Source organism: Paramisgurnus dabryanus, chromosome 19, assembly GCF_030506205.2.
Source record: "Paramisgurnus dabryanus chromosome 19, PD_genome_1.1, whole genome shotgun sequence".
NCBI lineage: Eukaryota > Metazoa > Chordata > Actinopteri > Cypriniformes > Cobitidae > Paramisgurnus > Paramisgurnus dabryanus.
Window position 1 is genome coordinate 11,365,989 of NC_133355.1, and position 5,711 is coordinate 11,371,699.

Consider the following 5,711-nt stretch of genomic DNA (forward strand, 5'->3'; position numbering starts at 1 on the left):
AAAGTTACTTTCTTATATGAATTATCTTTATTCAGAGCACGAGTGCATTAAGATTGTGAGTGTCTGGAGTGTGTTTTACAGTGTCGTGTTACAAAACTTTTAGAAGTAGACTTCTGTTGAAAATATAAAGTAGCACTGCAACATTTTCTTAAAATATGGTCTGTCAAACAATAACCTTATAGTACTGTAACTTTTCTTACATTTGTAAACATGCTGGTGAATCTCAATGAGCTGTCTGTGGTTGCTACGGCAACTCTGGTTGTTGTGGTCATGCTCGTACGAGTGTGCCCACCGAGAACGAGCATGAGACTGGCTGCAGTTTCTATAACGGCCGATGGTGTCAGTAACGGTTAGAAATTTCTCAACTTACGGAGAGCACCTTTAAGAAAATAAAATTCCTTTAAGCTGACATGTGTATAAGGCGCTTTATGAAATTACATTAAAATCAGATCAGCATCCTTGCACTTAAAGTTGCAGTTTGAGTTAAATCACTCCTCAACTTGGCTCATCTTTGTTTTCACCGTCGCAAACTGAAATACCTATGACGCAGTTTTTTTACATGATGGGAGGGGTTCTGGTAGACCAATCACAACGCTTGCGGTCCACGTAGAACTGACGCGCTGTAAAAAAATTTGGTGCACGTCAGGCTACGCAGAGCTACGCACAGGCATGACTATAAATCGGGCTTAAAGGGTGCATATTAATACCTCATATGTACATATTGGTACCTCATATCTGTGCATTAATGGTACATATTAGTACCTTTATAAAGGGTAATGTCCTATTGACAGCTTTTGTACCTTTTTCTGATAGCGTAGAAACCCCCATGCAACCCAGACTTGAGGGGCAAAGACATTTTTGTAGCGAAAGGTTGTCTTGACAACAGTAAAACAATTTTATGCCCAGTTCTTTACCACTGCTTTGACTAGTTGGGCATTTTGGAAGAACAACAATATCATTTTGATAGATACTGACTGTTGGAAAGCTGATGATGGAAGCTGAACCTTGTGTGACCAAACAATAATCTTATATCAGTGTTATTGACTTTATGAACATCCAAATCTGTATTACAGCCCACCTCAAACTCTGATTATACTCGGGCAGTGATCATCTTGTTTTGTGTCCTTCTTGTCGACAAGAAAAGATTCATATTGGACATTTAGTGAAACTGTTGCAAATGTTTTTAAACAAAAGCTGAAATAACTTGTCACACACCCCCATACTCCTACACTCCCAGCATGCATTGCAAAGGACTACCTGACCTCCTGCCGTTGCCTGGGAGCCGAGTCACCCACACAGCTGGTGTGTGTGTGTGTGTTTGTGTGCGCAAAATACTGGCAACGGCCCAGGATAAAGTTATCTGATACTGGACTGCCCCCACATCTACGAACAACAGTGAGGAACAAGAGAGATGTGGCAGACCTCCTCCACAGGGAGAGAGTGAGAGACAGATGGAAAAAAGAATATATCATAAGTTTGAATATTGAGACAGTTTAACTCCTATAAATGTGTGAAGAGAACACAAAAGTTCGATTCATGGATTATTATGCTTGACTCCGGTTTATCAAATAGCAATGCCAAACAAATAAAAAGTATTGCACACTCTAAGACCACCCACACAAAATAAAGGAGAAAACAAATCAAAATAATTCAAGCTTTAAGTTATTATTCAGTTTAGTTATTGTGCTAGTGTCCAATACTTTAAAGGAATAGTCCAGGCAAAAATGCTAAACTGTATTTACTCAACCTTATGTCCTTCCAATCACATTTGGCTTTCTTTTGTGAGACACAGAATTAAATTTAGTTGCAAATCGTCTTTTATGCAAGTGTTGTGGACTGGTCTTGAGACCATTTTTTTCTCGGTCTCAGACTAAAAGCGTTTGGGATTTTATTTTAAGATTGGTCAAGAGCACAGCTGCGAGGACATCACTATTGCCTATTGTTATATTATTTGTTAACATTAATAATGTGATTGGATGTAAAACTTCCTGCTTCAAATGCAGTCAATATTCAATACTCGTAACTGGTTATTTTACTGATTGCACTGGGTCAGAAATGAACAGGGGATTTTGTCAAAAAATACCAACGACTCAAGAATACAAATGGCCACAAACTTCAAGATATCGATCTTGGGAAGTGCTGGTCTGGTCTGCTATAGTTGGCTTTGCCCTGCCATTGGTCTTGGTCTCAGTTGGCGGTCTTGACTATAACACTTCACTTTGCGCTTCTGTCACACTGTTTAGTAAATGTAACTAAATAAAATGAGCAAATTCTATTTAAAAAAAATAGTTTAACCAAATTTTTGTAAAAAAATAAAATAAAAAAAATAATAACACGAAAAGTTGAGTAATTCTAAATTAACACATTATTTAGTAAATTCAACTAAATTTTATCATGTTAAGCAATTGCAATTTTTTAAGTACGCTTACATGGTTAAGCCATTGCATTTTTTTAAAGAAAGTTTAACATTGATTTTTAAGAAATTTAAGCAATTGCTAATTTTATAAGTAAGTTTTTCATGGAATTTTAAGCAGTTTAAGCAATTCCAATTTTTAAATACGTTTTCTTGGAATTTAAGCAGTTTAAGCAATTTCATTTTTTAAGTAAGTTTTTCGTGGAATTTTAAGGAATTGCAATTTTTAAGTAAGTTTTTCATGGAATTTTAAGCAATTAAATTACATAAATTCCATGAAAAACTTTCTTAAAAATTGCAAATGGTCAAAATTCCGTGTAAAACTTACTTTAAAAATTGCAATTGCTTAAATTCCTTAAAATTCCATGAAAAACTTACTTAAAAATTGCAATTGCTTAAAATTCCAAGTAAAACTACTTAAAAATCTTCAATTGCTTATATTGCTTAAAATTCCATGAAAAACTTACTTTTTTTAAGCAGTTTAAGCAATTGCATTTTTTAAGTAAGTTTTTCATGGAATTTTAAGGAATTTAAGCAATTGCAATTTTTAAAGTAAGTTTTACATGGAATATAAGCAGTTGCAATTTTTAAGTAAGTTTTTCATGGAATTTTAAGCAATTGCAATTTTTAAGTAAGTTTTTCATGGAATTTTAAGCAATTTAAGCAATTGCAATTTTTAAATACGTTTTTTTTTTAATTTTAAGCAGTTTAAGCAATTGCATTTTTTAAGTACGTTTTTCATGGAATTTTAAGGAATTTAAGCAATTGCAATTTTTTAAGTAAGTTTTACATGGAATATAAGCAGTTGCAATTTTTAAGTAAGTTTTTCATGGAATTTTAAGCAATTGCAATTTTTAAGTAAGTTTTTCATGGAATTTTAAGCAATTTAAGCAATTGCAATTTTTTAAGTAAGTTTTACATGGAATTTTAAGCAATTGCAATTTTTAAGTACGTTTTTCATGGAATTTTAAGCAATTAAATTGCATAAATTCCATGAGAAACTTTCTTAAAAAATTGCAAATGGTTAAAATTCCATGTAAAACTTATTTCAAAATTGCAATTGCTTCAAATTCTAAGTAAAACTAACTTAAAAATTGCAATTGCTTAAATTGCTTAAAATTCCATGAAAAAGTTACTTAAAAATTGCAATTGCTTAAATTTCCAAGTAAAACTACTTAAAAATGTTTAATTGCTTAAATTGCTTACAATTCCAGGTAAAACTACTTAAAAATTTTCAATTGCTTATATTGCTTAAAATTCCATGAAAAAATTACTTTAAAAAGTGGATGCAAAAATGATGCACTGTATTTAACTTTTTTTAGTAAATCCACAAAAATATTTTTTCAATGTATGCTTTATGATTTTTAACATGCTGCATTTGTATTTATTTGAATATTGTGGGGAGGATGTGAAATTTCCGTCAGTTTTCAGACAAAGCTTTTGAATGGCTTTGGAAAACTTGGAAGGTAGTGGATTAGTGATATGGGCTGTGTTTTTATATGCATCTGTCCCTAATTTTGTTTTCCACAAAAGAAGAAAGTCACTGTTCAGATCGGTATAATGTGGCTTGAATTTGTGGATGAACTTTGATTCCTTTGATTAATTGAAATCGTTTGGTACACTGTAAAAAATTTGCAATAATTATGCAGCTGGTTGCTAGTAACTTACTGTAAAGACTTAATGTTTCATGTTCAACTTTGAACAAACTGTTGCCAGTAAATAACATAAATGTAAAATCTATAGTAAGTTACTGGCAGCTAGTTGCCAGTAATACCCAGTAATACCGTAATTTCTACAGAATTTTTTTATAGTGTACAGCTAAAACAAACCTCCCCAAACCATTTCATTACGTCTTTGAACTAATACAGTCCACCGACCTGTGTGTGTTCTGCTGAGATATGACAACGCTTTTTTCTAGCAAACTCGCAGGTGTAAGCCACATTCAGAGGTATAGTATTTTATCTTTCTGTCTGTGTGGAGGTCAGTGTGTATTTGAGTAAGCACGCTTTGACTGAGTTGCACGTTGACATTTTCTCTCCCGCAGAACTGTTACAGCAGAGCTACAGTAGTCACTACATATAATCACCTGGAAAAAGAGAAAAGCATTGAGGATTTGAGACAACTGCAACAGCCCGCGGTGTATACTGTATATGTTTGTGTGTGTGTGTGTGTGTAAGAGAAACAGAGTTTAATTGTCCCGTGCTTGTCCTAATTTGACACATGCTGGCATGTGTGGGTGAGTTGTGCTTGCGATCGTGTGAGCGTGCGCTACAAGTTACCGTTCATTCTTGACTTCCCCGCAGTCTTCCCATAAGCCCCTGTGTATGTGAGTTGACTGACACACCTTACAGGCCTAATGGAGGGCTGGCAGAAGTAGATGGCAGTTCTCAGAGACTGCCAGGGGGATCTGCCGGAGGCAAACACAGCTTCATACGCCACCCTCTGAGAAAGCCAGAAAGATGGAAATAAATATATCAGCTACTACCGCTCCACGTAAACAGTCAAACAGCCAGTCACACTCCTTCACTGTTTTCTTCGCATACACACAAGTGCTGCTGTAGTGGCAATGTCTATGGAGAGAGAGAGAGAGAGAGAGAGAGAGAGAGAGAGAGAGAGAGAGAGAGGTACCACCCCATTGACAACTTTTGTACCTTTTTTCTGAGATTGTATTCAACGATTCCTAATTTTTAATTGGCTACTCGTATCTTAACGGTGTCAATCAATTAACTTTGTATGAACTTAAATGTTTTTTTACAATGTACAATAAAAGTAAAAAGAGGTTTGGTCATCATGTGCACGTTCAAATTTACTGCCACTGTGTGTTTGTCCCCGCGAGGGCTTTGTTTAATTGTAGCAGAGTCAGGTATATTAAAGAATAATAGGATGAGAGAATCGGCGTGTTTTTAGATTTGCCGACACCTCAGGACAGTCATGCACTAACTACACATCTCCTTTCTCTCTTGTTTCCCCTGCTCTGTATTGATTGGTCTGTCTGTTGTTAATGGTCCTGTTAAACACAGTCACCGGCCACTTTAGTGTGCTGTGGTCCACTTAGCAATAAAGCTCTCTTAGCTCTCTTTAAAACAGCCACCGAGACAGGAAAGTGGCTCAGGGTCACTCGAAAAGAGATGAACAGATTTTATTTCACACCTGTTTTCCAGGAGATGTGGACAGGTGTGGCAGGTTTGCTGATACTGACCCACTATGGCCACATCCATATGAATTCCCCTGTCTGATCTTTTTTCAAAAGTCTGTAAATACAGCGTCATCTCAAGAAATATCTCCGTATGTACGGAAT